This window comes from Lissotriton helveticus, chromosome 1_2, assembly GCF_964261635.1.
Source record: "Lissotriton helveticus chromosome 1_2, aLisHel1.1, whole genome shotgun sequence".
Lineage (NCBI taxonomy): Eukaryota > Metazoa > Chordata > Amphibia > Caudata > Salamandridae > Lissotriton > Lissotriton helveticus.
The window spans coordinates 303,608,069-303,621,643 of NC_136058.1; positions in this window are offsets into that span (position 1 = coordinate 303,608,069).

Sequence of the window (13,575 nt, forward strand, 5' to 3'; positions counted from 1 at the left end):
CAAGGCCTCATAAATAATGCCTGTTATGTGCAGGAAGGTGTCCCTTTCTGCACAATAAACAATCTTTAAATGGGGTCTTGTAATTTCTATATGTGCTGCTTAATGCAGCACACATAGAATTAGCAAAACACATAAAAAAATGATTATTATGTGCAGGAAGAAACACCTTCCTGCACATAAACAGTCAATGGCGTTTTGCTGTTTCCATGTGTGCTGCACAACGCAGCACACATGGAAACGGCAAAAACTAGGAGAAATTAAAAAAAAATTCTTGTTGCGCCTGGGTAAGACCAGGTTTTCCTTGGTCTTAATTTTTGGGCTGCCCAATATTTACGCCAGCCTTGTAAATATGGGGCAATACATTGCAAAAATGGTCCCAATAAACATTTCATCAACAACACAAAATACAATAAGAAAAAATACTAGAAGAAATATGTAGTGTATTTAGTAGTCAGTGTTATTTAATCACACTCAATTTGTAACGTTGTTTTGAACAATAACAAAAGGTAGTGCCCCTAGGAGGGAGAAGGGAGGAGAAATGGGTAATAAGGTAGGTGTTGTGATTGGAGTAAGGATAACAGGGTAAGTAGAGAAGACATAGTGCAAATCACACAGTTTGTCACATAAAAACCACAAGGCTCATATCTTAAGCCACAAGATTCAAAATTATATCCAAAAGATAAATAGCCATGATTGAGAACAATATCACAGTAATTAATCGCTGTTGATCAAGCTGGCAAATGATACAGATGTCGATGTTTCGACCCCTATAAAACTGTAGGTGTTTTATCCCTTACGACAGGGTCTTCCTCAGGACAGGAGTGAGAGGGAACGGGGGCACCTAGTGATAGAACATAAAAGATACCTTAACACTAATAACACTGATGCTGGTATGTATGTATGTAGGCATACTTATAGAGCGCATCTGTCACCCAAAGGGCATCCTGGCGCTTTGACCACAGACATTCTTACAGATGACAATTACACTGCCTTAGGAAAAAGGTAGGTTTTAAGGTCCTTTCTAAATGACAAAACATCCTGCTTGCACCTTAGGGTCAGAGGTAGGGAGTTCCAGAGCTTGGCAGCCGCGAAGCTGAATGAGCGGCCGCCCATCCTCACCCTTTTTATCTTGGGCACAGTCACTAGGAAGGCCGAGGAGGATCTCAAGAGTCTGGCAGCAGAGTACCAGGAAAAAAGACCTCGCAACACCTCTGGACAGGGTCGGATTGGGATCACAATTTGGCCCGGGCACTGACGAAAAAAGTGGCCCACGTTCAAGGGGCGTGGCCTGCAGTTAAGGGGCGTGGCCTACAGTTAAGGGGCGTGGCCCACATTCAAGGGGCATGCCCTTTCATGAAACACTATTTGGTTACTCTTTGAGGTCTAATTCGTAGAGAAATATTTAGTAAATTAAGCCTTTTAAAGCTTACAGAGCAAGTAATATTGGTAAAGACTAGGAGCACTGCAGGTCTGATAACTGAATACTTACATGCAGTCTTAACGCCCTGCACAAGGTCGTTAGATACTCTTTCCCAACCAGCTAATCATCACATAAATCAGAAATCTAGTACAAAGTCAAGGAGAAAGGGTAAGACTGGAATCTCTGGGAACAGAACATGTAATAACAAAAGTAAGAATTCACAAATGAGGAAAAGGCAGTATGGGGTGTAAAGAATGCTGAAAAAATGTATCTGTACAATCTAGTCATAAATTTATTTCACAGCCAGCAAGTGATGTCTATATACAAAAAACACAGTTTTATTCACATCTGTTGCTGTATTCAAGTCTGGGCCATGAGGAGACTGAGGATTACTCAATTAACCATGAAAATGATATAAAATCTGCAAAAAGGAATTCTAACCTGAACATGCTAGAAAAGTTAATTCTTCTGCACAGAGAAAGAAGTGCCAAGTTTGCAAATTTTGCTTAGGCCTCGAACAAGGCCTAGCATAGAATGAGGCTAAACAGCTCTCTTTTGAGAAATCACATTACACAAAGTCTTAGACATGTCCTGAAATCAACACACAAGCATGTTGCCACATTCTGGCCTAGGACCTAAAATAGAGCGCAGTCAGACCTACACACTACAAACAAAAACTAACCAAAACTTACTAATTAATATTTTTGGCATATAGAGAAATATGCCCCTTGTCTGCATTTTGGATGAGGCCCTTAAAATAAAGTTACATTATTAACTGGCACACAAATGAATCAGTAAATTGTGCAAAGAAATGGTAAACAAAATGGTTCCTACCGGTTCCTTCTTGCTTCAGAGGAAGGGATCGGCTAGCAACACATTGCATTTCTGGGTGCTGGATGTGGCAAGTCAAGTAAACCTTTGAGGAAGACCTACTGCACTGAGTCTAGTGCAGTATTTTCTGGATTCGGTGGGATGACAATTGAGGCACACTCGATGTAGCTTTGAGTACTGCTTTACTCAGCCTACTTTGGTCAGCCCTGTGGAGAGTGGGATGCCAAGGGGATTAGATGGCCCCACTTGAGTTAGAGCTTGGCAGTGTGGTGCATCTGGTTACAAGAGTAACCAAATAGAAAAGGCAGGGTGAACACTCTGTAGTTCTGTATGGGAGTGTCAGGACTAGGGTGACCAACTGGCATGGGTGCAAATTCAGGATGGGGAGTGTAAAAATTCAGGACAAAGGGTTAAAATTCAGAACAAACCTTCTGGACAAAAGGTACGTTTTACAGACCCATCAGAGGAGGTTGCGCATTATTATGTAAGTAAGTAAATAGACAACCATTTAAGCACTAGTCAAAATAAGTTTATATCAGGTTGAACCAATCGTGTACTTCACGGTTTTTCAGTATGCACGCAGCTTTGATCAACTGTGCAGGTCTTTTTGTGATATTTCATATGATAATAATCTATATAAATGGTTACAGCACTGGGTTGTCCAGTCTGATATTTTGTTTACAATTCATGGTTCTGAGCAGGCATGTTTGGTGAGAGAAATGGTCGGGAAGATCTGCTTGGATAGTCATTGTGAGATGTAAAGTGGCAAACATAAGATGCCGCTAATCCAGCTCCAAACATATTCAACCATTTGCAAACTTATCCATCATGTATTCTTCCATCCATCATTTCACTCATCTATCCCTCCATCCACCCTTTTACTCATCCACCCATTATCCACCCATTCATCCACTCTTCCACCCATCCATCCATTCACTCATCCATCCATTTACCCTTTCACCCATCCAGCCACCCTTTCACTTACTCATCCATCCACCCAGTCACTCACCCTTAGACACATTCACCCGTTCAGTCATCCACACATCCATCCTCACTTTTTCTCTCCATCCACCCTTTCACCCAATCCATCTCTTCACTCATCCATCTAGCCATTTGCCCTCTCACCCACCCATCCAGCCATCCTTTCACTTTCTTATATAGTCACCCAGTCACTCATCCTTCCACCTATTCACCCTTTCAGCCATCCATTCTCCCTTTCTCTCTCCATCGACCCTTTCACTTAGCCATCCATCCTTCCTTCCATCCACCCAACTATCCATCTACTCATCTACTCATGCATCCATCCATTGACCTTATCACTCATCCATCCTTTCAATCATCCATCCATCTTTTCTGTCATCCATCCTTTCACTCCTTCACTCATCTATCCAATCTTTTGCCCATGTACCCTCCCTTTCACTCACTCATCCATCCTTACGACCACCCTTTCACACATCTGTTCATCCATTCACACTTTCACTTATCAATTAATCAATCCATCCATCATTTCACTCATCCATCCACCCATTCTCTCTCATCATCCATCCATTCACCCTTTCATTCATCCATTCACCCTTTCACTGATCCATCCAGCCATCCCTTCACTTACTCTCTCACCCACCTTTTCACAATAATTGTGAGCTGAGCCTTTGTACGCAGAGTTGCAGACAGAAGAGACTCATCAGGAACTCACCCCTCGCTGTAGTTCCTAAAGCAAAGGGAGGCGTTCAAGATGCCCCTGCACATAGTCAATCTGAAACCTTGGAAGTCATGAGTCATGCATGAGGCACAGTGCCAGGCCTTGAGGTGTCTGTGACATGGTGTTGTTTCCAGGGCTTTAAGTGGGATGACAAAACTGAGGGGTCTCTCCAAAGGGGTGTTCAATGTAATTATGGACGTAGCTTAAAACACCTAAGCTACAAATCTGTGCTTAGCTTAGTGTGCCGCCCGACTGGTATTTTGCTGCTTCTGTCATTGCGTTCAGATATATAATACAGCAAGTAATGTTACACCTACAACAAGCCAGAACTATAGGTTTTGTCAATGGTTGTTAGTTGCATAAAATAGAAAAGCTGCAAACATGACTTCCTTGAATGTAATATTGAAAATGCATCAGTTCTAAAATGATGACACAGAGAAAGAACTATAACCCTTTTTTTTTTAAACTTCTTGCGGGGGGGGCCTAAGGTGAAGATTGTGCGCTTTCAAAACATCACCTGGCCCCCACAGCCAGACCCATTCTTCCTCGCCCACTGTGCCCTGAATGTGAGGGGCTGTGGGCGAGGTGTTAAGACTATCACTGTTTCCGCGGCGTGGGCCCCAGGGGGGCCATGGTGAAAATGGCTCAAAAGGCCTGAGAAACACCTGGCCCCCAGGGAGGCCGATTCTTGTGAACAATCACCCCCTCCCCAGCCACCCTCAGCGTGATTGCTTTGCAGGGCAGGGGGTGCAGTAGAGGCCACAGCTGATAATCGCTGTATGGCCTGCACAGTGAAGCGCTTTAATTTCTGTCTCTGTCTCCGTGCTGTGGGCCGTTTTTTTTCTCCCATTTCCCAGTCGATAGAGAGCAGACAGCAGAGAGCACTCTCTGTGGACTGGGAAAGGGGAGAAAAAAAACGGCCCACAGAGGGCACTGAAACAGCGGCCCTTCGGCCGATTCCCGAATGCCCGCAGTGCCCCTGCCTCTGGACCCAACCCATGCAAGGCTCTAAAGACCAAGCAAGCTGATTTAAAACAGATCCGCTTTTGCACCGGAAGCCAGTGTATGTCCGAAAGGGCAAGAGAGGACGAGGCAGACCATGGCCGCGAGAGCGCCAGTTTAGCCGCCATGTTCTGTACCCGCTGTAACTTCAGGATTAGGGTGTTGGGAGTTCCCAGAAGCAGTGCGTTACAGTAGTCTAACCTACTGAGAATGATACTGCGCACTGCTTCCGTCCTCGCTGAGTGAGGGAGAAGCGGAAGAATCTTCCGCAACATGCGCAGCAGCAGCATACAGGTCGCCGTGGTTTTGTTAACGAAGGCATCCAGCTGGAGACCAGGCCCGAGCAGTACACCTAGGTTACGGACTGAATCTGCCGCTGCGACAGGGCCCAAGGTGGAAACAGGCCAGAGTCCCTCTGGCAGAGGGCGAGGCATGCGATCTGCCGAACAGTAGAGGACTTCAGTTTTTGCCCCGTTAAACTGTAGCGAGTTCTGACGCAACTAACCCGCAGCTGCCGACATGCATTGGTGGAAGGATTCCAGGGGGACCGCATCCCTGCCCTCGATGGCAAAAATAAGCTGAGTGTCATCGGCATAATTGATGACAGACATGCCGAATGACTTATTCAGACTTATTAGAGGGCGAAGATATAAATTGAAAAGGATCGGGCTGATTGCCGAGCCCTGCGGTACTCCCTGTTTTACCTCTCTCACCAACGAGCGAAACGGCGGTATAGCCACAGATTGTCGCCTGTTACAGAGGTATGATGCCAGCCAGTCCAAGGCTAAGCCCGTTACCCCGGAATCCCGGAGCCTACCCAGAAGGACCGCGTGGTCAACCGTGTCAAACACGGCCGACATGTCGAGCAGCACCAAAAACGCTGCTCCTCCCATGTCGACACGCGAACGCAGGTCATCCAGAACGACCACCAAGGCAGTCTCCGTACCGTGGGCCGGCCTAAAGCCGAATTGGGCCACGTCCAGTAAGTCGTTGGATTCAAGGAAGCTGGATAGGGCCCTAGTGACCAATTTCTCTAAGATTTTTATTGAGAAAGGCAGGAGTGAAATAGGCCTATAGTTGGTCGGACATAAGGGGTCCAAGGTGACTTTTTTTAGCAGTGGCGTGATCACTGCCAGTTTCCAGCTATCCGGGACCGTGGCCGTAATCAATGACTGGCAGCAGATGGAATGTAGCGGGGGGAAGAGTTCAGCCTGGAACACCTTCCAAAATTTGTGCGGCAGGGGGTCTAACGGGGAACCGGATGACACACCATTCGCCAACAGACAGAAGTCCTCCAGGGAAGGAATAGGAAAGCAGGTCAGCCGAGGTTGCACTGCTTCCTCCGTAATCGCCTCCCGAGCTACTCCACTGACTGGTCCCAGGGGGCAGGGATCAGGGTGGCTAGACGCATTGGGGACAGAGAGGCCCGCTAAGATGGTATTAATTTTTTCCTCAAAAGCCGAGGCTAATGAGTCGCATAGTTCCTGCGAGGCCGGAATGGCTGATGTAGCACAGGCTGGGTTGGAGAGATTTTTAACCAACTTAAACAAGGTTTGTGACTTGTTACCAGCCTTGGCCATTGTGGCCTCGAGATGTTTAGCTTTGGCCAGTCTGATCTGAGTTTTATACTCCTGGAGGGTTTTCTTATAGATCAGTCTATCTGTTTCTGAATAGTGTCTTCTCCAGACCCGTTCCGCCTGTTTACAATGAAGTCTCTGCTGAAGAAGGTCACTGGAAAACCAAGGGGTGACTTTTTTCGGTTTATCTTTCACCTTACGCATTGGAATCATCCTGTCAAGTGATTCAAGGAGCTGATGGCAGAGAGTTGAATAACTCTCCTCCACATTCTGACCCAATGAGAAGGCCCTGGGCAGTAATGTGGGTAAACTAGGGCCCGTAAGTAGCCGAGCCCATTGTCTCCTGAATTTAGGCTTAACCGGAGCGCTCTTACTCAACGATCCAGCTGGTAACAGGATAGAAAAGTGAATCAGGGCATGATCTGTCCAGCATTGACCCGCAACCTCCCTAATCGAGACCAGCGGTTCCGCTGCAAAGATCATATCCAGGACATGGCCCTTCACATGAGTCGGGGTGGATACGAGCTGCATAAGATGTAGGTTATTGCAGGCTTGGTACAGATCACGGTATGCAAGATCATAAGGACTACTGGGCCAAAGATTAAAATCACCCAGAATTAAGAGTCTCGCATGGGTATTAGATAGATCATAAATTCGGTCTATCAGATCTTGTACAGATGATGTCGCACTGGTGGGAGGGCGATAACATAGTAGCCCCGCGAACAGTGTTCCACTTAAATCTTTTAGGGAGAAACCCATAAGCTCGAAGCCTTTGACCGGTTTGACTTCGAGGTGAGAGAGCGCGAATGAGTCTCTAAAAATAAAGCCCACTCCACCGCCTCTCCCATTGGGTCGAGGAATATGCCTGATAGAATACCCTGGCGGGCAAGACCATGCCAGCTCTACGTTACTCTCTGCCCTGGTCCAAGTTTCAGTGAGAAACATAATGTCGAGCTGCAGTGAGTCAATAAGAAGAGCCGTCTCTGCATGATGTTTGCAGAGGGAGCGAACATTCAGTAGGCCACAGTTAATGCTCACCAGGGGGGCCGATAGAGGGGCCGAACATACCCCCGCGCTAGGGAGATGGTTCAACAGGCACAGATCTTCTTTAGAATATGTCAGGCGTGCTGAAACAGCGTTTCTGGCGCTAGGCGCGTCCGGAGCGCGAACGGTCGCAAACGGGCTTACCTCTGTCGCACCTCCAGCGCCCCGCCGGCGAGCCCGCTGCGCGCTTGCCTAGACATCTCTATTTATGGTGTCCCGCACGGGAGTCCTGGGAGTCAAATCACTGGACCCACTGCAAGATGGCGCCTAAAGTCGGCCCAAACGAAAACACCCCCACCTAAGATGGCGGCCAAAGTCACACACAGCGCCCAGATGAAAGCCCGACCCTAACTAAGCCCCGCAAATGCGGGTGAAGGTCACAATTATGGTGCAAGTAAGTCCCTGCTCAAGAACCCCCTAGATGCCCCTCAGATACACACGCCCAAAGATAAAAGCGCAAGCGCGAATAGGGAAGCAGTAGTTTAAAACGACAGTTACAGCGCTGAGGAGAATGCGCGAAATAAATGCAGATGGTCTAACAAGAATAGGTAAGGGAGTGGTTTAAATACCCTTCCTGTGCGCGGGAGTCCTGGGAGTTAAACCACTGGACCCACTGCAAGATGGCGCCTAAAGTCGGCCCAAACGAAAACACCCCCACCTAAGATGGCGGCCAAAGTCACACACAGCGCCCAGATGAAAGCCCGACCCTAACTAAGCCCCGCAAATGCGGGTGAAGGTCACAATTATGGTGCAAGTAAGTCCCTGCTCAAGAACCCCCTAGATGCCCCTCAGATACACACGCCCAAAGATAAAAGCGCAAGCGCGAATAGCGAAGCAGTAGTTTAAAACGGCAGTTACAGCGCTGAGGAGAATGCACGAAATAAATGCAGATGCAAATGCAGATTAAATGTAAAGGGGCCTGGGCCCTAAGAATTACCATGGACAGCCCTTCACTGAGGGCTGATTCGGAGGGTGGGCGCGTAGGTTCCAAAGTGGTGAGAGCGAAGGACAATCACCTACAAGAGTAAAGTGCAGGATGAAAGATGCCCCCGTGAGTATAATTGATTGGGTAGGGACTGGGGTGGTTTAATCCACTTACATGAATGGATATCAAAATCCTTCATAAGAAACCAAGCCGGACTACTCAGCTGGGCCTCGCAATTAATTATATTCTAAAACAAAATATAAAAAACAGGCACTAATGAGGACTGAAGGTTCACCACCACCAGGGCTGGAAACATGCAACATTTTGCCACAAAGAGCGCTTAAAAAGTGGAATTACCTGATGAATTCCTTTAACCAGACAAAAATGCTCCGTGCATGTCACAATCTACACGTAATAAAAAGAAGAAAAGTCACGTTTTGAAAACCGAACATGATACTCTAAATGATAGGAAGAGCGTCTGGAAGAAATAAGTGCATTTGTCAAAAACTCCCCTCTACTGTCAAAAAACATCTCTGTTCAACCAATGGGAACCGGAGCACTGGAAAACCTGCTGTTTATATAGGGAGGCTCATTTGAGCCATGCACGAGGCGTGACGTAGTTGCACGAAGCGCGTTGCTTGTCAATCCTGCCAAGTATGATGGAAAACAGACTGTTGAGATACTGCAGCTTCACTGCAATGAAAATTGCTGGGAATTGGCCCGGCCTACAATAGTGAAACACTCGTAGTGGAGTGTATTGATTTACATATTTAGGATGAATGAAGCACAGGGCAAAATCATAAACTAATTCTCGTCTGACCTAGTGCCCATATAAATACCAACAGCAACGTAGATTCATTTAAAGAAATAAACAGTGCACATGAAATCCGCGGGTACAATTTAACAGTAAATGACATTCTTCACTCAGAGGAAAGACTCAGATGAAGAAATAAACATGTTGTCACGTTCATGTATGTATAGGAGTTTGACTACAGCGTTCCATTTAATGAGCTGTCACTTGGCTTGATAATATTATTCATAGCATGATACCTCACATAAGGTGGTGAGGACAGATGTATTGTAGCAAAGGAATGAGGCTCAATTAAAACAACGGAGCACTATCGTCACTTCAAGAGCATATTACATGGAAAGGTTGCTGTGACATGAAATAACAGCTTCATATTACATGGAAAGGTTACTGTGACATGAAAGAACAGCTTCATATTACATGGAAAGGTACTGTGACATGAAATAACAGCTTCATATTACATGGAAGGGTTACTGTGACATGAAATAACAGCTTCATATTACATGGAAGGGTTACTGTGACATGAAATAACAGCTTCATATTACATGGAAAGGTTGCTGTGACATGAAATAAAAGCTTCATATTACATGGAAAGGTTACTGTGACATGAAATAACAGCTTCATATTACATGGAAGGGTTACTGTGACATGAAAGAACAGCTTCATATTACATGGAAAGGTACTGTGACATGAAATAAAAGCTTCATATTACATGGAAAGGTTACTGTGACATGAAATAACAGCTTCATATTACATGGAAGGGTTACTGTGACATGAAAGAACAGCTTCATATTACATGGAAAGGTTGCTGTGACATGAAATAAAAGCTTCATATTACATGGAAAGGTTACTGTGACATGAAATAACAGCTTCATATTACATGGAAGGGTTACTGTGACATGAAATAACAGCTTCATATTACATGGAAAGGTACTGTGACATGAAATAAAAGCTTCATATTACATGGAAAGGTTACTGTGACATGAAATAACAGCTTCATATTACATGGAAGGGTTACTGTGACATGAAAGAACAGCTTCATATTACATGGAAAGGTTGCTGTGACATGAAATAAAAGCTTCATATTACATGGAAAGGTTACTGTGACATGAAATAACAGCTTCATATTACATGGAAGGGTTACTGTGACATGAAATAACAGCTTCATATTACAGGGAAGGGTTACTGTGACATGAAATAACAGCTTCATATTACATGGAAAGGTTACTGTGACATGAAGTAACAACTTCATACGTAAAGGATCCTACATGGATGTAGAGCAGAGGTCTTCAAACTTTTTGATGCCGAGACCCCCTTGTAAAACCTTTTTAGGCGTAAGGACCCCCTTCTGACAAAAGTTTCTAGAAACTGGTACTCCTCATCATCAACTTTTGACAACCATAAATGCGCCTGTTAGACCTCATCACATCCCTCCATCATTCATTCACCCACACTTTCACACATCCATCCACCCTTTCATCCTTACATCCATCCTTCATCCATCCACCCTTTCATCCTCCCATCCATACATCCATCCTTCATCCATCCACCCATCCATACATCCATCCTTCATCCATCCACCCTTTCATCCATACATCCATCATTCACCCCCCACCTTTCACACATCCATCCATGCATCATTCATCCATGCAACCTTTTATCCATCCATACATCCATCCACCCTTTATCCATACATCCTTCATCCGTCCACCCTTTCATCCTCCCATCCATACATCTATCCTTCACCAATCTATCCTTCATCCATCCACCCTTTCATCCTTCCATCCATTCATCATTCATCCACCCACCTTTTCACACATCCATTTATCCTTCAGCCTTTCATCCATCGATCCATCATTCATCCACCCACCTTTTCACATATCCATTTATCCTTCAGCCTTTCATCCATCCATCCACTCATCATTCATCCACCCACCTTTTCACATATCCATCCATCCTTCAGCCTTACATCCATCCATCCACTCATTATTCATCCACCCACCTTTTCACACATCCATCCATCCACTCATCATTCATCCACCCACCTTTTCACACATCCATCCATCCACTCATCATTCATCCACCCACCTTTTCACACATCCATCCATCCACTCATCATTCATCCACCCACCTTTTCACACATCCATCCATCCTTCAGCCTTACATCCATCCATCCACTCATCATTCATCCACCCACCTTTTCACACATCCATCCATCCACTCATCATTCATCCACCCACCTTTTCACACATCCATCCATCCTTCAGCCTTACATCCATCCATCCATCCATCATTCATCCACCCACCCACCTTTTCTGTGCCTCTCTCATGGAGGGGGGGAGGTGGGGGGGATCAGTATCTCTCTGCGTCGTCTTCCTTCTTCTTTCCCGCTCATGGGAGGGCATCTCTGTGCCTACCTGCTGGGGGCGGGGGACGTGTCACGGGGCCCACAGCTCCAGGCGCGCAACATCCATTGAACTCAAAGGGCTACACTACAGCCTGCTCCCCCAGCCCCCACTCCCCCACCCCCAGCTCCCCGCAGCTCATGTATGTGAGCCCGGCTGAAACAGCTTCAGGGACACACACACAGTCACACCCAAGTACTTGACAGGTCTTTAAAAGACCTTTTACTTGTTAATGAGGCCTTGATGTGTTTCACACCTCGGTGTGAATTAGGCCTCCGCCGTGAGCACCCTCGATCAGCCCAGTGCAAGGAACTGCACTCTGCAGAATCTGCGACCCCCTTCCCAGGACTCCACGACCCCCCTGGGGGTCGCGCCCCACAGATTGAAGACCGCTGATGTGGAGTGTGAAATGGAACCTGTAACGGGAAACTCAAAGGAGACGATAAAGAGTCATTTGGTTGCGAGACAAGCTAGTTGAGCATGACTCACTTCAGATTCATTCAGACCGTTCTGTATGGAGTCCAGAAGGGACATCCATTTGCATTGCCTTATATTTAGGATCATTCCAATATCACCACCTCTAGGGCCAAGGGTGGCCTTCTCAAGCACTATCCACTGGAGTTCATCTGGGCTGTGGTCTGCAGCTCTAAAAGGTTCGACCAAAGGTGCTGCCTGTACAACACACCTTATTGGACTACAGTGCTGTAGAATGCGCGCTTTTATTTTTTGTTATATTTGTCCAACAAATATAAGACCGCAAGGGCACACAATTCCATAAATGTTATGGTAATAAACATTTCTAAAACGCACGTACACCGAGAGGTTTCTTGGCGCTGAACTTTGAACAGTATTAAGGCAGAGACGGATTATGCATGAGCCTGCTCAAACAGCCACGTCTGGAGCATTTTTCTGAGCCCCAAGAGGTTGTTGCAGGATCTAATTGCTAGTGGGAGGGAGTTCCAGAATTTGGGGGCCATATGACAGAACCTACACCCTCCCTGGCGTTTGAGCTTAAAGGTAGGTGTAGTTAGCAGCTGGATGTGTGCTGAGCGCAGATTGCGGGGGGGGCATGCCTTGATATCATGCAACTGATGAATTTAGGGCTCCTGCAATGGAGGGCTTTGAAAATCAGGCACCCTGTCTTAAAAGCTACTCGCTGGGCAATTAGGAGCCAGTGAAGTTTTGTTAGTAAGGGTCTGGCAGATTGCCATTTTGGCTGTTTGTGGATTATCCTCGCAGCTTGGTTTTGTACCAGCTGGAGACGTTTGAGTGGAAACAGCGGAAGGCTGAGGTAGATAGAGTTGGAAAAATCGAGATGAGAAAGTACCAAGGCGATCACTACCTGTATGAGAGCGGTATGGGTTAGCAGGTGGGCAATCTTCCTAATTTTGCGTAACTGGAAGAAGCATGAGGACACCACAGCTCCTACTTGGCCTCTGAGTGAGAGATCAGCATTTGTGGTAATTCCTAGGCTTTTTACAGACGGGGACGGGATGGGGGGAGGTCCCAGTTCAGTCGGCCAATAGTGTGGGCCCCAGAAGATATGGCCTTTCCCGGGCAGGACTAGTTCGGTCTTGCCCGGGTTAAGTTTGAGATGGTTAAGGTCAATCCATCTTTGGATATAGAGCATGGTATCTTGAAAATCCTGGATTGAGTCAGGAGAATTGTCGATGGTGAAGACAAGCTGAATGTCATCAGCGTAGTTAAAAGTGGTTACCTTCCTGTTCCTTAGAGAGTGAATCAAGGGCAGGAGGTAGATATTAAACAGGTGGGGGGACAATGAAGATCCTTGTGGGACCCCACACGTGATGGCGATCTTGGGGGCAGTAAAAGGGGCAAGGCGTGCTGCTTGTGTGCGACCCTT